General features: G+C 46.2%; 1 protein-coding gene across 21 annotated transcripts in view; it reads right to left on the reverse strand.

The window, feature by feature from the left end:
- Nucleotides 1-27,052, reverse strand: part of SVIL (supervillin) — a 294,440-nt gene that overhangs the window by 158,966 nt on the left and 108,422 nt on the right. For 19 of the 21 annotated variants that reach the window (XM_079915216.1, XM_079915221.1, XM_079915222.1 and 16 more), the window contains 2 exons: nucleotides 13,223-13,324; nucleotides 6,542-6,721 (listed from right to left, as the gene is read on the reverse strand). The gene's annotated coding sequence lies outside the window, so the exon portion shown is untranslated. The remainder of the gene's footprint in view (nucleotides 1-6,541; nucleotides 6,722-13,222; nucleotides 13,325-27,052) is intronic. The other 2 variants (XM_079915208.1, XM_079915209.1) reach the window with 1 other exon arrangement.

The following is a 27,052-nucleotide window of genomic DNA, read 5'->3' on the forward strand; positions in this document are numbered from 1 at the left end:
GTCCGGATACTGAAAAGAGCATCTCTAATGCCTAGGGCCAGTCAAAGAACAGGATCCCTCCCCTTCATTTTCCGCAGTTCAATCCACCGCCAAACACGATCGACACTTGAGAAACAGTAAGAAAACAACTCTTCAGAAAGGGAAGAGACCGGGTCCTCTCAACATTTCATCCAACTACAAATACAGCAAACAGGTTTTTCAACTCTAGAGTTCTACAGTCTTGGAGGTGTCATTCTTGAAAATAAAAGGACAAGACCAGTGTTCGGCCTTCCAAGTGCTGGGGCAGGTCATCTGAGGGTGCTTCAGTATCCTCTGTCCTCTCAGATGCTATAGCACAAAACTTAGATCCGAACATCCTGAACTGGCCCTCCTGGGGGTCACTCACGCTGGCCTTCCGTGCTAGAAAGGATCAGCCCTGGGGAAGGCCACGGCAGAGATGAGATGAAGCTTCTCTTCAGTTCACCTTAGGCGGGGAGCACAAGCCCAAGAACATCTATGCTCCCGCCTCTCTCATCTCCGCCCCCAAGTTCCTCCAGCCTACCTCCGCCTCCCAGCCCGTGCCCACCTTCTTCCTCTCTCCCCCTCACTCATCGTCCGTGACTACTGTCCCCTCCGGCCCCAGAACCCACAGGCTCCGCAACAGGTTTACAATTGGACTCCAGCTCCCTCTGCATCCCAGGAGCTGCTCCCCCACCACGGAGCCCGCCGGTGGACTTGGCCTCTGGCCGGCGGCGTCTGACACTCTCTGACCATTTCCGGCGGCACGAGGTCTCTACCCGTCCCAGGGTGAGTTCTGCCGCGATCCTCCTGTCTCGACGGCTCCCGTTCTCCTGGCTGCGCTCGGCCCTCACCTCGCAGCCGTGACCACATCTTGCTGCCTGGGGTCCTCCCCGCCTGCCCTCCCCCATCCCTGCTCTCAACGGCCTCTCGCCAGGACTGCTGCAAGAGCCTCCACGGCCCCTCCGTCCTCCACCGACACCTCCCCAAGCCCATCCTCCCCGCGCCTTCCAGACGCACCTGACCGTCTCCTAACGCTACACTAATGCACCCCTGTGAGTCTGAGCTTGGGCTGCCTGCACCACGGACGGATAAATGTTAACCGCTGGGTAGGTTTAAAGAAAGCAAAAGGGGGGATATTATCGTTGGTTAACAATATTTTTCAACCAATAAATCACCCTCCCCCAGACAGTCTAAATCAATCAATCTCTGTCTCTCTGTCTCTCTGTCTGTCTGTCTCTCCCTCTCAAAGCTCAGGGAGAGCTTCAGTGGTCTGGATGACAATATTTCGAGCTCCAAGGTCACGTGTAGGTCACTGGCTTGAGCACCAGATGAGCAGGCCAGCTCTTCTCTCCCACGCTGCTGCTTCAAGAGCGATGGGTGGAGAACCAACGCTCAGCACGAACAGAACCGCTGGCCTCAAGGTCCAGATGAAATGCGAGTTTGCCAGGGAGGGAGCTTGGCCCGTGTTTTATGAGTCCTGGCTGCAGGGAGGGGATACAGCCTCTCACAGGGCTGGACCAGCACTGCATTCCTGGACACCACGCTGAGTCCTGAGAGTAACGGGAGACGTACCAAGTGTGACATGCTCTGTTTAGGCTGCTATGCATCTAAGAGTATGGGACTGCTGTGAATTCATCGCATGGCAGAAACGCAGAGGTGGCTTCTCAAAGGGAACACGGGCTTGGAGGGCTCCAGCCGGTGGAGGGAGGTACTCGGACACGGAAGCAGACCCAGGCGCTTGATCCTTTCCACGAGGGCTTGACATCACAAAGGTTAGCACCAAAAGTGGTTCCCTTGGCTGACCCCAAACGCCAAGAGGGGACAGACAGCCCTGACTCCTGCGTGAAAACACAAAGCTTCTGCGGTCCTCCTGGGGGGCCGTGCAAAGGTGCGTGTCTGCGCCGAGATGCACAAAGGAGAACCAGGGGCAAACTCCAGCCCTCAGAGGTACGCCGGGGACAGGAAGGACGGGGGTGCCCTCTCTGCAGCCACGGTCTCCCAGCCTCGACACAGTCCGACAGCCCACGCGGCCCTGGGTGGGAGCACAGCGCGTGCAGTCTCCCCGTCCATGGGCTTCCGTTATCACGTTCACGCCCCTTCTTTTCCGCCAGAAACACAATTCTAAGCGATGGCTGCACACTTGGGCCAACCCACAAGCGCCTAATAATCCTGTAATGAAGTGGAACCGCAGCACCAATAATTCTATCAAACTGAACCACTACGCGCGGCGGCTTCAAACGTGTCTGCGGCTCCCACTGCGGCTCCGGAACGCCGGCTCCCTGGCAGCGCACGTGGTGGCTTCCCACCCTAAGGCCGAGGCAGAGACTCTTGTTCTGGGGGCCGGGGCTACGAAGTTGAGAAGGAGAGCACCGCCTGGGCGGCTGCGTGTGGGACAACAGGGTGAGCAGGTGGCGTCAGCCGTGCAGGCAGCGTGGGCTGGGGGGCTGAGTTCAGGGGGCAGGAACCCCTGGGGCAGAGAGATGATGCTGAAAGCTGAAAAGTTTCAAGAAAAGGAAGCAAAGGAAAGATATGGGGACCCACTGACTGGGGTCTGAAACACCGACTTCATTTTCTGGTATTTTCTCATTTCACGGCTCCAGGTTAAAGCCTGGTCAGTCCAGAGGCCAAAAACTTGCTGCTCTAGGTTGACTCCCACGGTCCCACTGGGTTCTAAAAACCTGAGACTCTGTGATTCTGAGGCAAAGCACTGCGTCACAGTCACCAAAGAAAAAGGGAGAGAATTAAGAGAAAGAAAAGAAGAGTGCAATACGGACGATGGAAAGGAGAGAGAGAGAAGGAGAGAGAAAGTGTGTGAGCGCCAGGCCTTCCGGAGTGAGAAGTACTAATGAGACAGCAGGGCAGGAAATAACAACACAGGGTCACCCCTCAGCTCCCTCAGATAGAGACTCGGTCTGGAGTGGATGATGCCCTCACAGACCCTGAAGTTATCTGCCAGACTTGCTATGCCGGCGTGGACTTAGTAGCGTGTATGGGGAACTCCCTTCAGAGGATCTACTGCAAACATCTGGTAACCTCATCAGTGGGATGGAGAGCGTGCCCCGCATCAGAGTGAAGAGAAGAAACGTAGCCGCAAATACACTGTCAAAGGACGACACTTATTTAGGAGTCCTTCCAGGTTCTCCCAAGTCCCTGACTCTGCTTTACGCAGCCTACATCCCCCCCCCCCCCACCAGCGCCCTGAGAACGTGAATTCCAAGAGGAGAGAGATTTTTGTCTGTTCTGTAGATGGTTGTTAATTTCCAGTGCCCAGATCAGTGCCTAAGACATAGTAAATGTTCAATAAATGTTCCTTGGAGGAAAGGAATGAATAATACCTATTTTACAGGGAGAGCACCCAGAGTTGTTTTAAAAGTAAAAAATTTTTTTCTTTACGGCCCGCCCCCCATTACTCTCTCCGCAGCCCCCAGTCTGGGATCACGGTCCCCGCTGGCTTTGGGAAGAGCATCCCACAAGCCCGAATTAGTTTACCTTCTTTCCACATACCTCTTTGGGGAAGACTTTCCTCATTAGATGGGGACTAATTTCAGTGCCCAGCTCCCGGGCATCCTGATCTTTTAGCATCACTTATGCAAATCCACGGCACCTGGACCAGCGCAGGGAGGGAAGCGAACTGCGTGATGAACCTGGACGGCAGGATCGATTTCCAGAGTCAGCCTCCTGACAGGGCCCTCCCTAAATGTTTTCTGATGATGGCCAAGTGGGCAAGCTCAGGCCTTTCTCCCCAGAAACACGATCCTGCTTTCTATACTGACAAGTATTACTTCAAATCCCTAGTGGGCAGTCCAGGATATGGAAATTATAGTAATCTAATCTTGTAGAGGAAGAAGTATGAATCATCATTACACGGTCTGACAAAGAGCTAAGTGATTAATCCCAGGTTGCACAGAGGCTGGGGTCCACGGTGATGGCTACCCGTGGGCTACCACCCAAACAGTGGGACCCGGCCGGCAGACATCCGACAGGCAACATCACAGCTTTCATCCCAGGGGAGCACCAAGAAACAAAGGGCCATGTTCTCAGGACCACGCTGCAAAGCTCTTGATTCTTTGGAAAACTCTTGATTGTGCGGCCAGAGGAGTGAGAGAATCTGGGGCTCAAAAATCTTGTCTCTCTTCTGACTCTGGTGTCACACGCTTAAGTTCTGAGGTTTACTTTTCAGTAGGAACTGGGAGGTTTGCGGAATAATGGCGTCTCAAAAAGTGACCAGACACTCCTATCCTCTCCAGGGAAAACAAAAGACTACGGTTAGGAAAAGACACCACCAACAACCAGGATGTGCTCTTCACCACATCACAGACACCTACCGCTCTGAAGGAAGGTCTTGACCTTTTCCTGAAACTTGCAAAAAGAACACTGAAGCTCCCCAGCCCCCATCAAGAAACCACAGCCCCAGGCACCCTGGGAAACTTGGTCAGGGCGCCCACAGCCCTGAACCATCACTGGGCTTGGCGCTTTTTTCCCTCCACTTTTTCTCTCGCACAGCTGTGTTCAATTTTCTGTCCTTGGGGTTTTTAAAGGAACATTTATTCTAGGGCCAGGATTCTCCAGTTTTACGGTTATACAACTCCCTCTCAGGGCCAAAGAATGTTTGAAAAGTCTTAAGCCCAGCACAGAGAGTTAGTAAAAGTATCCAAACGAAAGTGAAATGAAAAGTCAAGACTTGTTCCAATGTCGATTCAACCTCTTACTTGACTGCGCTGTACCTTCTGTTTGCCCTGCAAGACATTTGCTACCTATTTTTAATCAAAGTATAAGTATGGGTGTGTGTGTGTGTGTGTGTGTGTGTGTGTGTGTGTGTGTGTGTGTGTGTGTGTGTGTGTGTGTGTGTGTGTGTGTGTGTGTGTGTGTCTGTGTGTGTCTGTGTGTGTCTGTGTGTGTCTGTGTGTGTCTGTGTCTGCGAGCAGGTAAGGAACAGAGAAGTCCAAACGTGTATTTATATTCTTCCCACGGTTACTGTTTCCTGTTCGATGGTAAATTTTATTTTAAATAAGACCTCCATCTTCAATTGGATGGAATAAAAGATCACAAAGAAAGATTCCTTGAGGATTTTTAAGGGCTTGTTTGTTTTTCCTAGTTAGAGAGCCAGACAGTACTAGGTTTTTGGTAGTAGGATAGCAGTTTAAAAAAAAAAAAAAACCACCCTAGTTTTTACTTAAATGGTGAAACTAGCGGCACTGTTAGCTGAAACGCCCTAAGTACATTACCAACATCCAAAAGCACAGACCCACACACGTACGCGCCAACCAAACAGCGTGAGGCTCCCACCAGCCGTGAAATGCTATCCAGGCTTCTGAGCGCAGCCGAATGGAGCTGTTTCAGAACGCCCAGCAGTCTCTTACCCGTCCGCTTCTCTTCTCTTTTCCTGTCACCTAGACTCCCACGTCTCAAAGAAATCTGCCCAAAGGCTCTGTCTAATACAGGTTCATGAACGTCACTCTTTTTTTGCCCCCTGGAGTCTCCCAAAGGCCATCCGCCTGCTTGATACACACTCCCCCCGATCTGACAGATAAAGCAAAGGTCGGGCGCTGAGGCCTGAGCTATGTGACACAGCACACAGCACCCACATGAGAGGCCTGGCCGCAGCCCAAGGCAAACAAGATGATTTTGAGAAACAAAGTAATACGCACAGACTCACCCTCGAGCAGAGAGAACTGAATCCGTTTTCCACCGTGGAAGGATCTGAAATGCTGTCGGCAGCACCTGCTAAATACAGTCCGATTCTCTGAAAACGATGAGCAGATACTGTAAACTAACCTTGCGACCAGGTCATGATCAGAGACAAGAGGCAGGCTTCCCTCAAGGGGCCGACGTGAGCAGAGCACATGATACCTTTCCCTTTCGACCACCTTCTCCTGCTCTTTTAAGATCAAGATATCAAAAGTGCCCTTTAGCACGGCCTTACAGGCAAAATGACAGGTTAATGTTCACATGATTCCTCCCAGATAACCAGACTCTAATTCTCCCGTGATTGGAAGTTGCCGGAAGTTAGTGAACATCTCTAAACCTAGGGCAGGGGACAGCTGAAAATGCAGATTCTGAAGTCAGGGTGTCTTTGAAGTCGGTGATTTCCTCAAGTAGGACACACTTCTAATAGCATCTTCTCATAATAATCAATGAAAAACCCTGTGGCTCTGTGCTCTAGAACAAAGATGCTTCTTTCAGAATAAGAATGTTTTCATGAAAGTAATACAGAAAAATTCTCCCCTCAAAATCCCCAAACACATGCTCCCTACATGTACAAGGAAACACAGCCAAACAACAATAACCACATAAAAATAATTTTTCAAACCACACATCCAAGAAAAAAAAAAATCTTTACAAGAAGCTATAAGCGGCGCTTGAGAAACCAGGATGTTTTCTAACATCACGCCAAGCCAGTTAGAACACACTGGGTTTTAAAAATACGGTTTTACGATAGCCCATTTACATTCCATATAAGAAAAGACAGAAATGTGGCTGAGAACGGTCAGATACAACTTTAAAATCTGCCTCACTGAAGCGTGTAGGCACACACACTCACCCCTTGTAGAAGAGAAAACAAACACCACTTGGGCTCATCCAAAATGTGCGGCCTTTGATCACGGTCTCATGTTTACCCAGGACATCCAACGCGCTTTCTAGCCCAAGGAGCAGTCCAAGCTCTCAGCAGAAGGTTGTCACTTGAGGGACCGTGTGTCTTGAAGAGCTGTTTTCGCACGATCTAAATGAATAAAGAAGCATGGGGGAAGCAATGCACTGATGCAAATGGTAAGACCCAGAGTCATCGCACCTTCGAGGCGTATGAAATGCATTCCGCCTCGAGCATCTGCATGTGTGCCTTTTGAGAAAGTCACCCCCTGCTCCCTCCACCTCGCTTCAAGGACCCGCTGTAGTCTCGGGGGCCCCAATGCTGGGATCCACTGATGTCTGAAGAGATGCAAGGCAGTGAGGTAGGTACAGCCAGGACTTCACTTTACAGAGACCTGCGCTGCATCTGAAAGCCTGTGGGATGTCTTTTCTCTTTAATCTGTTTCAAGTGAAGATTTTATTTATTTATCTTCAATGTTAAAAACTTTTTATTGAAGTACAGTTAATTTACAATGTTGTGTTAGTTTTTGGTGTACAGCAAAGTGATTCAGTGTATTATATATATGTATTTGTATTCTTTTTCAGATTCTTTTCCATTATAGGTTGTTACAAGATATTGAATATAGTTTCCTGTACTATACAGTAGGTCCTTGTTGGTAATCTATTTTATATATAGTAGTGTGTGTACATTAATCCCAAACTCCTCATTTATCCCTTCCCCCCCACCTTTCCCTTTTGGTAATCGTAAGTTTGTTTTAATTAATTAATTACTTTATGGCCGCTTTGGGTCTTCATTGCTGCACACAGGCTTTCTCTAGCTGCGTCGAGCGGGGGCTACTCTTCACTGAGTTGCGCGGGCTTCTCGCGGTGGCTTCTCTACTTGTGGAGCACGGGCTCTAGGCATGCGGACTTCAGTAGTTGTGGCATGTGGGCTTCAGTAGTTGTGGCTTGCGGGCTCTAGAGCGCAGGCTCAGTAGTTGTGGCGCACGGGCTTAGATGCTCCATGGCATGTGGGATCTTCCCGGACCAGGGCTCGAACCCATGCCACCTGCATTGGCAGGCAGATCCTTAACCACTGTGCCACCAAGGAAGTCCATAAGTTTGTTTTCTATGTCTGTGAGTCTGTTTCTGTTTTGTAACTAAGTTCCTTCGTATCATTTTTAAAGATTCCACATATGAACGATATCATATGGTATTTGTCTTTCTCTGTATTACTTACTTCACTTAGTATGATCATCTCTAGGTCCATCCATGTTGCTGCAAATGGCATTATTTCATTCTTTTTTACGGCTGAGTAATATTCCATTGCATGTATGTACCATATCTTCTTTACCCATTCATCTGTCAATGGACACTTAGGTTGTTGCCATGTCTTGGCAATCGTAAATAATGCTGCTATGAACATTGGCCTCACTAGAAACACTTCCCTCACTGCCTGTACTGCTCTTATCCATACCCCTCCTCAATCCACTCTGGTCTGGGGTTCCCACTACCGAGCCACCCTCGTCAAGGCCACCCGAGCTTGGGGACCCCGCACTCTCCCCACTCCTGCCTGGCTGCCTCTCCTCCACCCCACCCCGTCCCGAGCTTCATTAACAATCTCTCTCTCTCCTCTCTCTGCTATCCTCTCCATGGATTTATCTATGACCTACATTCTATCTCCAGTCAGAACCACTCCTCGGAGCTCCAGCCTCACATTCAGCTGTCTACTGAACACCTCTATCTCGATACTCAACAGGGACCTCAAACTTAATATGTCCACGACAGAACTCTCGATTCTCAAAGCTGGCCCCCCTCATTAAAAAACAAACAAACAAAGAACAGAAAAGAAAAACGAAACGAAGAAATCCCTCCTCCCCCAGTCTTTCCTCTCCTCAGAAGTTGCTAGAATTTGGGAGTCATGCTTCCTGCCCCCCTCATCCTCACTCCCCGAATCTCATCCGTCACCAGGTGCTGACAGCTGTACCTCCAGGACACACCCCTTTCCCTTACAACATACAACAGCTTTACTGATGTATAATGCATACGCCACGCGACTCACCAATGTAAGGTGTACACGTCAATGGCCTGTAGTAGGTCCATGGAGCTGTACGACCATTATCGCATCAGTTGTAGACATTTTCATCACCCCCAAAGGAAACCACACACCCACCAGCAGTCGGTCTCAATTTCCCCTTGAACAATCCAGTCCTAGGCAAACATTGATCTACTTCACGTCTCTGTAGATTTGCCTGTTCTGGAAACTTCATATAAATGGACTCACACAGTACATGGTCACTGGTGTCTCGCTTCTTCCAGTTAGCCTATCTCCAGTATTCATCTATGCTGCAGGATGTATCAGTGTTCCATTCCTCTCTATAATCAAACAACATCCTGTCATATGAACATACAATGTTTTATTTGTTCATCAGTTAATAGACTTTGGGTTGTTTCTATTCTTTGGCAATTGTGAATAATACTGCTAGGAGAGGCAAACTATTATATATAGGATGGATAAACAACAAGGTCCTACTGTACAGCGCAGGGAACTATATTCAATATTCTGTGACAAACCATCATGGAAAAGAATATGAAAAAGAATATATATATGTATAATCGAATCACCTTTCTTTACAGCAGAAATTAACACAACATTGTTAATCAACTAGACTTCAATAAAATGAAAAAAAAATAAAACTGCTATGAAAAGTTTTTATACAGAAAAATGTTTTCATTTCTCTTGGGTGTACACCTAGGAGTGGATATGCCAGGTCATAAGGTAAACTCTATGTTTAACTATGTTAGGAACTGCCCGACTGTTTTCCAAAGCAGCTGCTTGGGAAAGAGTCTGCATTCCTACCAGCCGCATAGGAGAGTTCGAATTTCTCCATATCCTCACCAACACTTGTTACTGTCCATCTTTCATAGAGGGTTATGAAGTGGTAGCTCACTGTGGGTTTGATATGCATTTCCATGATGGCTGGTGATGTTGAAAATCTTCTAATGTGCTTATTGGCCATTTACATATCTTCTTTGCCTACTTCAGATATTTACCTATTTTTGAATTAGGTTTTTTAATAAATTTATTTATTTATTTTATTTTTGGCTGCGTTGGGTCTTCATTGCTGCGCGCGGGCTTTCTCTAGTTGTAGTGAGAGGGGGCTACTCTTGTTGCAGTGTGTGGGCTTCTTATTGCGGTGGCTTCTCTTGTTGCGGAGCACGGGCTCTAGGTGAGCAGGCTCAAGAGTTGTGGCACACGGGCTCTAGGGCACAGGCTCAGTAGTTGTGGCGCACGGGCTTAGTTGCTCTGCGGCATGTGGGATCTTCCTGGACCAGGGCTTGAACCCGTGTCCCCTGCACTGGCAGGCGGATTCTTAACCACCGGGGAAGCCCAAGGTTATCTTTTTATTATTGAGTTGTCAGAGATACAAGTCTAGAATACATGATTTGCAAATATTTTTTCTCATTCTGTAGGTTGTCGTTTCACTCTCTTATCAGTGTCTTTTAATACACAAAATGTTTTAATTTTTGTTGAAGTCCAATTTATTTTTCTGTTGTCACTTGTACTTTTGGTGTTATACCTTGAAAAATCATTGCATAACCCAAGGTCATGAAGATGAACACCCACGTTGTCTTCTAAGAGTGTTACAGTTTTAGCTCTTATATTTAAGCCTTTGATCCATTCTGAGTTAATTTTTGTATATAGTGTAAGGTGGGGTCCAACTTCATTCTTTTGCGTGTTGATATCCAGTTGTCCTAGAACATTTGTGGAAGAGACTATTTGCCAGTGAATTGTCTTGGCAAATTTGTCAAAAACCAATTACCATAAATGTAGGAGTTTATTTCTGGTCAATCAATTCTATTCCAAAAACCTATATGTCTATCTTTATGCCAGAACCACTGTCCTAATTACTGTATTAAGTTCTGAAACCAGGAAGGGTGAGTCTTCCAAGTCTGCTCTTTGTTAAGATTGTTCTGGGTATTCTGGGTCCCTTAAATTCCTATATGAACTTTAGGGCCAGTCTGTCGGTTTCTACAAGGAATCCATCTGAGATTCTGAGAGAGAGACTCTGCGTTGACTCTATGATCAACTCAGGGAGCACTTCTGCCATTTTAACGGTAACGTCTTCTGAGTCATGAACATGGGATGTTTTTCCATTTATTCGGCACTTTCTTTAATTTTGTTCAGCATTTTGCAGTTTTAAGAGCATGTTTTATCCTTCTTTAACTGCATTTATTCCTAAGTACAGGCACACCTTGTCTTATTGGGCTTCACTTTATTGCACTTTGCAGATACTGCCTTTTTCATATGAAGTGAAGGTCTGTTGGCAACCCTGCGTTGAGCGAGTCTATTGTCGCCATTTTCCCAACAGCATTTGCTCACTTGGCGTCTCTGTGTCACATTTTGGTAATTCTCACAATATTCCAAACTTCTTCATTGTTCCATTTGTCATTATGATCTGTGATCAGTGATCTTTAATGTTACTATTGAAAAAAGATTATGACTTGCTGGAGGCTCAGATGATAGTACTTTTTAGCAGTAAAGCATTTTTTAATTAAGGCATGTACATTGTTCCTTTAGACCTAATGCCACTGCATACTTAATAGACTACAGACAGTGTAAACATAACTTTTATATGCACCGGGAACCCAGAGTATTTGTGTGACTCACTTTATCGTGATACTCACTTTACTGCGGGGGTCTGGAACCAAACCCGCAATATCTCCGAGGTATGCTTGTGTTTCATTCTTTTTCATGCTGTTGTAAAAGGAATTATTTTCTTAATTTCATTTCAGACTGTTTGTTCTAAGTGTACAGCATTACAGTTGACTTTTGTAGACTGATCTTGTGTCCTGCAACCTTTCTGAATGTGTCTTTTAATTCTAACGGTTTAGTGGATTCCTTAGGGTTTTCCATACCCAAGATCATGTCACCTGCAAGCAGAGACAGTTTCCCTTCGTTCTTCCCAATCCGGAGGCCTTTCGTATTCTTCAGTAACTGCCCTGGCTAGACCTCCCAGGAGAATACTGAGCAGAGGTAATGAGAGTGGGCATCCTTGTACTGACCCTAATCTTAGGGGGAAAGCTTTCTGTCCACAATTAAGTATGATGTTCGCTGTGGGGTTTTCATAGGTGCTCTTTTTAGGCTGAAGACGTTTCCTTCGATTCCTAGTTTGTTGTTGTTTCATTTATTTATTTACTTATTTAATTATTTTGGCTGTGCTGGGTCTTAGTGGCAGCATGCAGGATCTTTAGTTGTGGCATGTGTGATCTAGTTCCCTGACCAGGGATTGAACCCAGTCCCCCTGCACTGGGAGCACAGAGTCTTAGCCACTGGACCACAGGGAAGTCCCTGGTTTTTTTTGTTTTTTTTATCTTAAAGAGGTATTGGAATTTCTCAAATTCCAAATTTGTTTGCATAACAAATTTCCAAATTTCTCTGCATGAGACACACCCGTGCGCAATTGTGCTTCCCTCTGTATTCTCTCCCTATACCATCTCCACAGCTCAGTATCACTCATCTTTCCAGGTCTGTACTTCAGGGCCATGCTGGACCACCCTATTCAAAGTTCCCATCCACCGCTACCTCCTCCCGCGTCCGCCCTCACACAGCCTTCGATGCACTCGTCATTATTGTTCTCAGTACAGATGTGCTCACGTTTGCATAGGGTTCAGTATTTGCCAGCATGAATGCATCGTTGCAATCCTCACAACAACCTTACTAGGTAGACGCTATTAACACAGTTTCACCGATGTTGAAATTGAACGAGAGGTTAAGTGTCTTGTTCAAAGTCACGCAGTTTATAAGTGGCAGACTCAGGATTCAAACTCAGGGCCCACCACTCCTGAGACCATTGTCTTAAACCGCTGGCTGTCGTGCCTATCGATAGTTGCTCTCACTTGCTTCTTCCCATATTTTCTATCTAGACGCAAGCAGCAATCTCTTTATCGCTGTACTGTTAGCACCTAACACGAGCGTGGCAGGTGTTAATAAACAATGAACAAATGAACACGGGACCTAGGACGCCCTACAAGAAGAGTTCCACGGGACTCTGGTGAGCCCTGCCGGCGACACACGTCCACGGAGAGTCACGAGGCTCACCCACTTCCGAGACCCTTCAGGAAGGAAGGTGAACTTCAATGTTTCTCAAACTCACTGGAGCACAGACCCATCTCCATAGCCCTGTCTCCCCTGCACTAACAGTCTAGAGCAGTGTGTTCCATGGAACACACTTTGAGAAACCCTGCCCCAGAGTGGCAGGGCAGATAGCACAGTCCCTAGAAAGGTGCTTCTGCTCCCTTCCGTGCCTGGCTCTGCCCGCCTCTAAAAAGTCTAACTCGGAGTCCCTGAAAGCTCTGTTCAAAAAGGAAACCCCCGGACATTAAGCTTTGCTTTTCTTTCACACATTGGAACACACGGCTACTAAGGAGACAGACAGATTTTTCCAACGCGTCAGATGGCTCTCCCCTCTGGATGCTGGGGGTCCCATAACTTGTCACTGAGGAACCTTTAATTTTCTCAGACCTCTGGTTTGTTGAGAGTGATTTAAACAAACTCATCCTTCACAACGTCCTTTAACCTATTCTCAGAACTGCAGCCAAAACCAATGATGTGTCAACCACAGAACAGTTATATTTCTTTCTAAATACTTACCGTAATGTTGATGTTTAAATCATGGCTTCTGATAGAGAAGGACTTCGAAACTCTCCCTGTCTCCGCTCTCCCAGTCTTCTAGCTCATGTACTCCAACTCTTCCTGCAAAAGGAGAAAGAAAAATTTCTACTCGGAAATCTGAGAAAGAAAACAGCCAACAATATAAGACAGCCACATGCGTGAGCGAGGTGAGATACATGGCTGTGACTCATCTGCTTCTAAAGAGCTTTTCCCTGTCAATGCATCAGCTTACATCGGTGACTACAAATGATAGGCAGTGGTTAGAATATCTTTTTACACCTCTTAGAAAAAATACTCAATTAAAAATACATTTTTTATAGAGTTATCATATGATCCAGCAATCCCACTCCTGGGCACATATCCAGAGAAAACTCTAATTCGAAAAGACACATGCACCCCAATGTTCATAGCAGCACTATTCACAATAGCCAGGACATGGAAGTAACCTAAGTGTCCATGAACAGAGGAATGGATAAAGAAGATGTGGTACATGTATACAATGGAATACTACTCAGCCATAAACAGGAATGAAATAATGCCATTTGCAGCAACATGGATGGACCTAGAGATGATCATATGAAGTGAAGTCAGACAAAGACAAATATCATGTGATGTAACTTACATGTATAATCCTAAAAAATGATACAAATTAACTTATTTACAAAACAGAAGGCTCACAGACATAGAAAACAAACTTATGGTTACCAAAGGGGAAAGAGGGAGAGGGATAAATTGGGAATTTGGGATTAACATATACACACTAGTACATGCAAAATAGATAACCAACACGGACCTACTGTACAGCACAGGGAACTACACTCAATATGTTGTAATAACCTATAAGGGAAAAGAATTTGAAAAAGAATATAGATATATGTGTGTGTGTTATATATATTTATATAAGTTATATATATTTATATATATAAATTCAGTTTATATATATAAACTGGATCACTTTGCTGTACACCTGAAACTAACACAACATTGTAAATCAACTATACTTCAATAAAATAATAAATAGAATTTTCAAAAAAGAAAAGCAAAAACAAACGAACAAATACATTTTTTCCTTCATCTCAAACTCAGTGAATAAAATCATTTCTATGTGATCGTTCTCCAAAGCTCTGATTTTTCTCTGGTGATGAAATCTGATATCTGATAGCATCGAGATAGCAGAGCTATCTTGAGTAAATATGAGTTCTTTCTACGACACAAATTTACATCAGACCCAAACAAGAGGCTTTGGGAGAGAAGCCTTGTAACAAAGGAAGACTCGAAAAGACAGAGGAGGGTGGGTTGGAACTCATCGAGGAGCTGGACGTGTACAACGAGAGGGTAGCGACAAAGGCCCAGGTCCTTAAAAAAGAGAGAGGCTGGGTAAAGAAGTTGAGACCAGCGTAACCCGTCTAGGGCGTCAGGACTGAGGGACTGACTGGGCTAGAAACTGGTCTGTGCCATTAATTCCAGGCAGAGAAAATCTTCAGCGTTCAGTTCCCTCAAAGGCTGGGGAAACGAGGGAAAACACCACCTGTGCTGGAAGTACAACAGAGCAGGACACAGGGAAGGATGCACTTCCCTGTGTGATTTTCCGAACTGTGAGTAATTTGCATACAGCATGACTTCCCTGGAAGCACGCTCATTCCTCACCCTCAAAAGGCCAGCTGCTGCCTGTGTGGCACTGCAACGACTCAGCCTGGGAGAGAGGCACCATGCATGAGCAAGGCTCCAGCCTCAGATCCCGGACTAGAGAGGGAAGCCCTAGGTCTCTTAGTTAGTTAATGGTTAGTTGTTTAGCGGTTAGGCTTTGGGAAGTCTTTGGTTTTAGGGGCTAATGAGGCACCTGTTCCTCTCTCTTCCTGATGTCTAGGCAGTACTGGCTTGTATCACCTTTTGAAAACATCATCTTAGGAAAGAGTTCACTCGAGTACAAGAGGCCCTGAGCTGGCGAGCAGCCAGCGTCCTAAAGGTCAGAGCTGGTGTCAGTAGCAGGTTTGGGAAGCACATGGGAGGCGAGCTATCAGAGCCTCTTTTACCTCCTGTAGAGAGAATGGGGTTCATCTCCAGAAGCCCAGGCAGAGGCAATTTACAAGGAAATGAGCCTGTGGGGAGGCGGAGGGGGGTGGGGGGGGACAGTCGACCATTTGAAGTTCCCACAAAGCACAAAAACATTGTTACCACTGCTCCGTGAACATCAGACAGCCCTGAACTCATGACTTGAAGCCACAAAGACGCTTGTGGTTAACACAGACCGACTATTGGGTTTAAGGAGAATTTTTTGTGCCAAAAAAATTTATTTGCCTTCCTCCCCCCAAAATCTGTTTATTATTAAAAAGCCCTGGAGACTTGGGAACTGGGCTAGACCAATGTTAGCCTGTCCTTCTCCCGAGCCTCTTCCAGGCACCAGACTGGGGAGGAAGTACCGGCTTTAGGAAGGAGACCCTCTTTCCACACTGGCTGCAAAGGAAGGGAAACTGAACTTATTTCACGAAGAAAAAAGGCCAAGAAAACCAAAAGAGACAAGGGCAGGAGAGGACATACTCATCTCTCTTTCTCTTTGGAGAGCACCCCTCTGTCCTTGGTATACAGCCCCCGGTACCCTCTAGAGCTGGGGTTCTCAATCTCGCATGTACAGAGGGATCCCCCTGGGGCTCTACTACCAGGGGGCGAGAAAGAAGAAAATCTCCAGTGGAGATCGTGAGCCCACAGACCAAGAAGGAGTTTGAAAGTCCCGTACCTGAAACACTTTCATTCTTGGAATCTGCTTTGTCTAAAGACAAAGGGAAACCTCGGTCACTAGATAATAAAACTTCAGAATACAGCATTGGCAGGAAAACAAAACAATGTATCGCCTTAGTGCACTCATGATAACTTGGGGAAAAAAAAACAAAAGAGCAAGGCCCACAGTGAGGCAAGGGTCCAAACTAAGTGACAGGCTGAAGTTTAACTAAACTAGTCAAACCTGTATAAAAGGAGAAAAAATTCCAGAGGAGAACAGGGCACTGGAAGAATCACTACGGTTTTAGTGCAGCAGGAAGACATGTCCAGCTCAAGGTCAGATCCCGCGGGCTTGTCCAGTCTCTCCAGGGCTCTCTCCATCCTTCGAAAGCATATCTTCCTGGTCAAAAATAAACTTTCACTGGACTTTCAGATGATTATCTCTATGCAAAAACTCTGACAGAGCTCTGTCACTAACTCTAGACCCACTGCATCTGGAGGGGAGATTACGGCAGAGAAAGACAGGCTTTTATCTTAACGTTTCAGAAGACAGGTCTGACGGGAGGTGCGGTGGAGGTGTACACAGGAAAGGGACATTTCGGTGAGTCGTAGGCACACGTTACAGTCGGCCCTTCGTATCTGAAGGGGATTGGTTCTGACCCCCTTGGATATCAAAATCCATGGATGTTCAAATGCCTTATGGAAAGTGGTATAGTAATAGATGCGGTACATATACACAATGGAATACTACTCAGCCATAAAAAAGGACGAAATAATGCCATCTGCAGCAATATGGATGGACCTAGAGATTGTCATACTGAGTGAAGTGAGTCAGACAGAGAAAGACAAATACCATATGATATCACTTATATGGGGAATCTAAAATATGACACAAATGAACTTATCTACAAAATAGAAACAGACTCACAGACATAGAGAACAGACTGGTGGTTGCCAAGGGAGAGGGGGTTGGGGGAGGGATGGAGTGGGAGGTTGGGGTGAGCAGATGCAAACTAGTATCTATAGGATGGATGAACAACAAGGTCCTACTGTACAGCACAGGGAACTATATCCAGTATCCTGTGATAAACCATCATGGAAAAGAATATTAAAAAAAGAATGTGTACATATATATATGTATAACGGAATCACTTTGCTGTACAGCAGAAATCAATACATTGTAAATCAACTATACTTTAATTAAAATTTTTAAAAATTAAATTTAGAAAACAGAAAAATGTGGTACAGTGTTTGCATACAACCTATGCACACCCTCCCGTACACTGTAACTCATTTCTAATGACTTATAATACCTAATAAAATGTAAATAGTTGCCGGTATGCAGAAAATTCAAGTTCCGCTTTCTGGAACTTTCTGGAATTCTTCCCCCCACTATCTTTGATCTTCAGTTGGTTGAATCCAGGGATGCAGAAGCCATGGACACGGAGGGCCAAAGGCACCTAACTACCACAGTGTCAGGTGCCTCTGGGTTAGAGTATTGACCAGAGTCTCGTCCCCTCACCAGGCCTCCGAGAGTCCCCTCTTACCGGCTCTAGGGATGAGGTTTCCCCAGACCCAACTTTCTCTCTGGCTGCTTTCTCCCATCTTTCTCTCCCTGGATGCCTAGAGCAAGAAAGGAGGTTCTTGAAGATATTTTCCTAGAGCCATAGGCACTTCCTTCACGCTCCCCCAACAAACCTCAAGACACCTTCCAGGATTCAGCTCAGAGGGCCTCCGGGTCCTAGGAGGCTTCCCTGACCGCCTCCCTTCCTACTCAGGGACCTCGCTCCCTCAACTTGTGCCAGACACCTGGTTAAAACGACGACTGTAGTTCATTCTCAACCATCGTGGGTTGGTTTAGTCACAGCGATAATAGTAATAATAATCATTTTAAAATAGTAATCATTTTAATTATTTGGACATTTATAAAAAATAAATGTCTCCAAATCAGAAAAATCACGTGCCTATAAGAAGGTGTCCACTGACCGGCACTACGAAAACCTACGCACATCTGCCTGGGTCTGTGACAGTGTGGGGACAGCCCAGTTCCATCAGCCCCCAGATAGGCACTTACAATACTGGTGCCCAAGCCGAGGTGACAATCTGTTAGCGTCAATTCCAGGACCACGCAAGCTGATGGAAAAACCATTAGCAAGCGACTGGACTGGCATGAGCAGAAGCCAAGGCTAGAGGCAGACGAGAAATGACAACAGGCGTAGGGGCCATAGGAGGTGAGGCAGCAAAGATGCTGAGGGAGAGCCCCCCCCACCAAAGATCCTGGGTCCCCGGCCGCCTCTAGAAAGAGCGCAGGACCGACCGCTGGCAATGACACACTGAGGCTGCCTAGGCTTCGTTTTAATATGGAACTGGGGGTGGGTACCGGAAGCTTGGATAAAGAATAAATAATAGGCCATTTTAAGAGTACTAACAACGGTGCATTTTGTTTGTCAAGTAATTTATCAGAGATTTTGTGATCCTGAACCATTACTCTTGTACTATTTTTACACATTAGGATAACATCCATAGAACATTGAGTATTTTCCTAAATACTGGATTCTTTTACTAAGTAAATGTTGGTCATTTTCACTAAATAAGGGTATGTTAAACACATTTCGAGGTACAATTTGACTGTGCCAACTTTTTGTCCTCCAAGTACATAAGAGAACTTCTTATGTATTTTTTTCCTCTAAAATGGACTGTGCGTTGTTATAAGCAGGTCTCTGATCTTGTATCTTTGTAGTATTTCACAGTCCCGAGTCCAGTGCTCAAGGAGATGCGGAGAGACCCACAGGAACCAGTGGGCACAGGGCAGCTCACTCCCCTGGGAGGGCATCTGGCAATCAGCACGCCACCAGCTGCAGGAAGATGCCCACAGTCAAAATAGCAGCTGACGTGGGGACACATGAAGGAGAGGGAGCTAAAATAAGCACACAATCCTCCCTGGTGACATCCAGAAACACCACCTCCCCTCTGTCCTTGGGGACACCTTCCTATGGGGACACACTTCCCACTTCATGGGCTTTATGCTGCCACCAGGTGGGCTTCCCATGTGTCCCATTACAGCACAGGTTCTTAAAAGGCCATGTCAGGTCCTCATGCATTTTCAAATACGCTCCTGTAAAACCCTGGGAGGTGTTCCGCTCCACGATTCAAAGGATGCACGTGTCATCCAAAACTGCAAGTAGAAAAATTAAGTTGATGGGCTGAATTCTCAATTTTAAGTTCTCTCGTACACTTTTTTTTCAAATTCTTCGGCGTCTCCTACTACTTGCCTAAGAGCAACCACAAAATAAATAAACAAGTAGCAAACAAACCCTGAAGGAAAACTCAGCTTGCTGTTTGACAGATATATGCGCTTGGGAATATGATTTCATATTGTTTATAGCAACCAAATATAGAGCTATGTGTCCCTCAAAATTAATCTGTTGAAATCCTAATCCCCATTGTGATGGTATTTGGAGGTGGGGCCTTTGGGAGGTGATCAGGTTATGAAGGTGGGACCCTCATGATGGGATTAGTGCCCTTACAGAAGAGACATAGAGCTTGCTTCTGCTCTCTGCTCTCCTCCAAGGGAGGACACAGGAAGAAGGCGGCTGTCTGCAAACCAGGAAGGGAGCCCTAACCAGGAACTGAATCTGCCAGCTACTTGCCCTTGGACTTCCCACCCTCCAGAATCATGAGAAATAAATGTTTGTTGTTTAAGCCACTCAGCCTACGATATTCTGTTACCACAGCCTGATCTAAGACCTATAGTAAGACAGATAGTAAGAGCCACCTTTATATTTATGAATGATATAAATATATATACACACACATGTATATAGGTATACATGTATATATACACACACACACACACATATATTTGTAATTATAGTGACACAACATACCACGTGCCAAGTTGCAACACAGAACGCGACACTGCAACATTTCACAGCGTGCCTCGAAGGGTCTGACTATCTCCAAATGCCCTTAAATCTGAACAAACCTAAAAGTCCCCACAAGAGCACATTTTCCCAGGCAGCCCCAGGAGGCACCCTAGATGTGCAGCCGCCACAGCAAAAACAGAACTAAGACCCTTCCTAGGCTCACAGGATCCAGCACACGCTGTTCCCTCTGCTGGAGACACGTGGGGTCTCCCAGTGGACTGGAGTGGGCTCAAAGCAACCACCACGATCATGACCCCTCTTTGGACTCCATCGACCCTTGAAATTCAGCAACTGGTGAGGGCAGATATCTTTTATCACTCTGTTGGCTTTATACGTGCATGTTTTCGTGAAAATGAGATGACGAGGCTAGGCCTTGCTCTTTCTTTCCTAAATGAACAACAAACACAAATTTAAGAACCTACTGATGAGCAAACTGTATTTGATAAGAAAAATATATACTAAGCGCTGGGGTTCACCGTCGAGCATATATGCCCATCAACCGTCATGGCAGGTAAGGAGGTGATGGGTCCTGGTGGACTCCAGGCCACCCTCCCCTCCTCTCTCTCATCTCTGGGTGCCTGTTACAGATGTGGGTCTCAAGAGCTTCAAGTATGAGGAGCCCCCTTTCAACGCCAACATTGCCTCTTATCCGTAGCACGCCAGCAGTTGTGTGTTTAGTAAGACAATGTCAAAAGGCTGCTTTGAATTGAGCGACGCATCTCACAGGTTTATATCTTATAAGTCACAGCACTTACGGACATTTAAAGTAGTACCTTATGAGTCACGATTCAGCCTGCAGACGACGCTCAGATCAACACGCGGGCCACAGCAATGAAGTGAATATGGTGATAAAGTGAGCCACACGAGGCTTTTGGTTTCCCGGCGCACGTAGAAGTTATGTTTATACTACACTGCAGTCTGTTAAGCGTGCAATAGCATTATGTTGAAAAAGTGCGCATACCTTAATTAAAACATATTTTCTTGCTAAAACACGTTAACCATCATCTGAGCCTTCAGCCAGTCGTAGTAGTGACATCTAAGACCACTGATCACAGATCACCATAACAGAGTAATAATGACAAAGTATGAAATATTGCAAGAATTACCAAATGTGACACAGAGAAAGGAACTGAGCAAATGCTGTTGGAAAAAGGCACCCGCAGACTTGCTCAACGCAGGGTTGCTACAAACCTTCAGTTTGTAAAAAGCAAACACAGTATCTGAAATGCAATAAAGCGAGGACTGCCTGTGAATTCCTCCAGCCTCTGTGGTAACTCTGAAGGGCAGGAGAGAAGCAGGGCTGTGTCAAGGCGGGGGCCCCCGCGGGCAGGCCTGCCGGGCCCACTTGCTGGCTGCGTGCTCGCCCACTGGTCCCTGGGACCACCTGCTCTAGCCCTCAGGTCGTGGCCCCCAAACACAGAGGCAACTTACTGGACCTCCCGAAAGCACAGGTCCCAAAGGGGAAAGCCAAGTCAGGTCCGGAAGAAGTTGCTAAAAGGGCTAGAAGAAACCATTTTTGTGTGGAGGTGCCAACACAGAAATTAGGAAATGAGAGAGAAATGACTGAAAATCTTGTGCCCAAACTTCCAACCCTGACCTAGTGAGCCAACTGGTAGACTCGGCCCTTCACGTGGAGGACACAGAGACATCCTGATGGAGGGGACAGCACTGCTCAGAAACCACACCCTCCCCGAGCTACCAAAAGTAAAAGAAAGAAGCAAGTGAGACCAGACAACTGAGGCCACTTAACTTGAGCTGAGTCAGCACAGTGAGGATAAGTACACACCTCTGGGGATGACCACGCCAGGTAATGCCGCGAACTCTGCTGCTCAATTCAGTTACACGTATATCTATTCTTTTTCAGATTCTTTTCCTATATAGATTATTACAAGATATTGAGTAGACTTCGCTGTGCTATACAGTGGGTCCTTGTTGGTTAGCTCCTTTATATACAGTAGTGTGTCTGTCAATCCCAAACTCAATTTATCTCACTCCCTCTCTGTTAACTGAATTTTAATCATTCTTTGATCAAGTATCTAGAACCTGACATCCGTGAAAGTGTCACAAATGTATGAAAAACACACATTTTCAGAGTACTAGGGGTAAAGTTTAGTTAATAACAGTAACAGCAGTGACTAATACTCCTATAGCGTTTAACACCAGCCAGGCACTGTTCTGAGCACTGTGTACATCTCAACCATTTATCATCACTCCTCACTGCTATTATTATCCCCATTCTACGGATGAAGAAACCAAGGCATTGAAAGGTTCCCAAGGTCACACAGGTGGTTAGTAGCAGAGTTTGTCTGCAGAGCTCTCACTCTTGACCACTACGCTATGCTTCAACAGTGATTAAACAATAATGTAAAATCTTCAAGAGAAAGAAAAGCCTTCTCACAAGAGTCTGCACATTTCATGGCTGGTGTCTCCAAGCTAAATCTATATACCTTATAATAACCACAGATTTGGTTCTGACTTTTCCACCCTTCACCACTGCGGCAGTCCAAACCCAGCTTTATATCCCACATTTTGTGGCTGATGCCTTATTGCCAGGAGAGAAATAATAGGAATCTCTCCCTAGGTCTTGGGGTAGGGCTCACCTACCTTGTGCAGATGCCCCATGAGCCTGCTAAAACATGCACCAAAGCCCCACTATGGGCCATCTCTGCCCTGGAGATCAGTTTAATCTAGTTTATTACAACCAAGTCCAATAGGTACGTACTTAGTATCTGCTGGGTACAAGGCACTGCACTGGTGCGATAAGGAAAACGGAAACTCAGGCAACAAGGAAGAGCGGAAAGACTTTTAAATAAAAAGTAACTTAAAGGTCCAAGTAGAAGAGACTGGAACACAGAAGTGAGGGGAGAAGAGGGGAGAGATAAATCCCGAGGTTTCTCTTCAAGAAGGCAAAATCCAGGCTTCCCTGGTGGCGCAGTGGTTGAGAATCTGCCTGCCAATGAAGGGGACACGGGTTCGAGCCCTGGTCTGGGAGTATCCCACATGCCGCGGAGCAACTGGGCCCGTGAGCCACAACTACTGAGCCTGCGCGTCTGGAGCCCGTGCTCCGCGACAAGAGAGGCCGCGATAGTGAGAGGCCCGCGCACCGCGATGAAGAGTGGCCCCCGCTTGCCGCAACTGGAGAAAGCCCTCGCACAGAAACGAAGACCCAAGACAGCCACAAATAAATAAATAGAGCAAACTGTCAACAAGTAAAAATAAATAAACATTATTATAAAAAGAAGGCAAAATCCTCTGGGCATCGGCCCTGAGGACCAGAAAGCGGCTCCGGAAACTCCCATACCTTCCTAGTGGGAAGAGAAAACAGCCACTCTGGACATCAGTTTGGCAGGTTTTTATAAAGCTAAACACATACTTACCATATGACCCAAAAACCCCACTCCTACGTTTTTATTCAGGAAAAAATGAAAATGCATGTTCCCATAAAAACCTATACATGACTGTTACTGGAGTTTTAGTCATAATCACCCCAAATTTTAAACAATGCAAATGTCCTTCACCTGGTGAATGGATCAGCAAACTCTACATCCACAAGGGAACACTTCTCAGTAATAATAAGGAACAAACTACCGATAACACACAACAGCACTGGTGCATCTCAACAGCGACAGACTGCATGATTCCATTAGAGGGCATTACGGAAAAGGCAAAGCCGTAAGGATAGAAGACAGATCAGTGGCTGCCAGGGGGCGGGGCTCAGTGATCACAGTGGGGCATGAGGGACATCTCAGGGGGATGAAAACTTACATTTTGTTTATGGTGGTTGCACAACTGTACGCAATACTGAAACTCATAGCTGCATTAAAAAGAGTGAATTGTACTGAACGTAAATTATGAATCGGTACATCCGACTTTTTAGAAGCAGCTCAGAGTAATTATGCTGACAAAATTATCTCATGGAGTGGGGCTCTTAGTATCGTCTACAAGGGTCTACGGACCATTTATCCACCTTCCTGTATGTACCCCCTCCCCCAATTTCTTCTCATCTAATATTTACAAGAAGATGATTAGCTGCTCAGTGGTAGGAGAAAAAGCTCCGTTAGTCTGATAACATTTCTTAAAGTAACCTCTCAGTGTTTAGATAATTATGGGAACTCTACTGTACTAAAAATAGACACGACTATTGGCTCTTTTTCCCTTGTGCTATAGACGTGCCTGCTAATCGCTAAGGCAAGTGAGACTCCAGCGGCTCTGTCCGTGGACACGTAGCCACTCTAAAGCCGTTACAGCGCCAGGAAGTCAAGGTCCTTATGTCCACATGGTACCTGTGTTCCATATGGTGAACTACACTGAAGGTCGACCAAGGTCACTGCTAAGATCTTTAGGCAAGAGCTAAATCTAAGATAGACCCTGATCGTTGAATTGGAAACCTTATTAGGGTAGGAAAATCAAAAGCATCACTGTCCCACTGAACAACGTGACTGCTCAAAGACTTGGTCTGCATGTGCAGACCAAAAGCAATGTGAATGATTCTGGTTCTTTCCTTCATACAATACCCAGCAGATATGTCTTGACTGCCTACGTGTGTGAGGCATGAAAGATACATGTTTATCATCGTAAGTCCCTGTCCTTATGGAGTTTACATTCTCTTGGGAGGGACAGATGAACTATAAATAAGTGAATGGACAAATAAACCAAGCGACGAATCAGTAAGAGACCGAATGTCCGCTACTTAGAGCCGGAAGGAAGGAAAAGCAGGGTAAGAGGCTGGGGGCTTCTCATTTAGATAAAATGGTCAGGTCTCTGTGGCGGTCACCGCTGAGCAAAAACATGGAAGAATTGGCCAGAAAGCTGGTGGGATGTGAAGGAAGAGGGCTCGGGGCTGGGGGGGGGGGGGGCGGTGGGGAGAAGGAGCAAGTGCGAAGTTTCAAGCTTTGAGATGGGGGTGAGACTGGTGGGTGCACGGGACTAGCAAGGTGGCCGGTGTGGCCAGAGCCGAGTGACGGACAGGAAGGGCGCTGGGCAAGCCAGCAGGCAACGTCCGGCAGACACAGGTGAGCACAGATCAGAGAGGCCCTGTGCCAGAGAAGGACCTGGGGTTTGATTCGGCGTTACCGGAAGGCACTGTAGGGTGTGGGCGAGGGAGAGAATGATCTTGATTTAGGTTTAAAGAATCAGTCTAGCTGCTCTGAGGAAAACAGACTTTGGGGGGTAGGTAGATGGGGAAGAGGGAAAGCAGAAGCAGGGAACTTGATGGGGGGCCACCACAGCCAGGCAGGCGGAGACAGTCAGCCCCGAACTGCGTGTCAGCGGGGGAGGAGATGCAGAGAGAAGGGGCCGACTGGGCCCTGGGTGCGGGATGGTGTCACCAACTGAGATGGAAGATGGCGATGCTGATGCAGGAGCTCAGTTCCATACACGAGAGCCGCCGCCAGAGCTGCCAGGAAATGTAAATTATGTTGCTTTCAGGGAGCTCAAGAGGTGAATTAAGATAAAGACGGTTAACTTGACCTAAATAACATCGTACCTTATGAGTACATAAGCTTTGCAGTGGAAATAACCGACTCAGGACCAGTTTAGATATTAATTTTATCTTGCAGTAGCATTCCCACTGACTAGGTAATTCACTACAGACAGCTACGGAATGGATTTGTGTAAGAAACTAGATATACCATTAGCGAACTTTCCAGGAAACAAAGATTTCCAGGGAAGCTAAAAGAACTTCAAAGCTTTCTGTAACGTATCACCAAGGCTTTGAAGATCCCCCTTATTTAACCCTTGCTAAAAGAAAAGAACATCAGCAAGACTGTAGAGTATGGACATTCCTTACTATATTTACGTTACAAAAAAGCTTTGTGTGACGGGAAAGAGAAGTCAAATTATAAGACCCTTTAATGGGTTTACGTGTTAAAGTCTTTGGAATAAACACTGTTTGTTAGATGTAATCCACATCAAAACATGTATCTGTTTCACAGATTATTTTCTTCAAGCAGTCCTAAGTTTCTGAGTTTTATGACGTTGCATGGAACTTAGAAAGGGGCCAGAGACGGCACACAAAGGCACAGCTGGAGCATGTCTGATTCCTGCAAGGAAGAGTGAGGGGCAGGAAAGTCACCAAAGCTTAGGACGCCGTGCACGTCCCCAGAATCACATCTGTTTCATCCAAGACAAGATTCGTGCCTAGGATTCAAAACAAGGAAAAGCTTAACTTGTTTTGGTTGGAATAACTTAGCCTGCTAACCTCCACAGCGTCTTCCAGGAAGATATCAACTCCCATCTTTTCCATCTTTTCCTCCCTCTTTCCCCCAAGTCAACCTGAAGAGCAACAGCACAGAGCCAGATGGGGAACCAGATCAAAACACACCAGGGGGCGCCGAGCATGGGGACCTCTGGAGACATCCACACCCTTTCAATGGATTCCTGTTGGTGAGAAAATGTTTCCATCCAGTTGGAACCACCCACACTTGTAACCATCTTACGAACTTTGTCTGCTTTTGATTTTTTAAGTTTTACTCAAAAGAAATAAGCTTCCCAATGTCACCATGCTCGTCCAAGCTCTCTCTCGTCAGCCAAGAGGAAAATTTCCTTTTAGTCATGTAGGGCTGGGACAGGTGACCTAAATGGCTTCCCGGGGTCACATTTCTGAATCCTTTAATGGTTTTCCAGGTGTTTTCCTACCACCCTGTATCTCTCAAGATATACTCTTGGAAAGATCTCTTCTCCAAAAAATTCACTGTTTTGCTCTAAAGGATTAAGAAATCAAATGAAGAAACTCAAAATCTCTGAATTTAGTGACTTTTCCCACGCTACTAGCTATTTTTAAAAATAAATTTATATATTTTATTTTATTCATTTTTGGCTGTGTTGGGTCTTTATTGCTGTGCACGGGCTTTCTCTAGTTGTGGCGAGTGGGGACTACTCTTCGTGGCAGTCACGGGCTTCTCACTGCGGTGGCCTCTCCTGTTGCGGAGCACGGGCTCTAGGCACGTGGGCTCAGTAGTTGTGGCTCGTGGGCTCTAGGCGCACGGGCTTCAGTAGTTGTGGCACATGGGCTTAGTTGCTCCGCAGCATGTGGGATCTTTCCGGACCAGGGATCGAACCCGTGTCCCCTGCACTGGCAGGTGGATTCTTAACCCCTGCACCACCAGGGAAGTCTCACTGTTAGCTATTAAGGACAGACTTTTTTCTGGCTTGTTGCTTCAAGATGTCA

This window comes from Stenella coeruleoalba (genome assembly GCF_951394435.1).
Source record: "Stenella coeruleoalba genome assembly, chromosome: 2".
Lineage (NCBI taxonomy): Eukaryota > Metazoa > Chordata > Mammalia > Artiodactyla > Delphinidae > Stenella > Stenella coeruleoalba.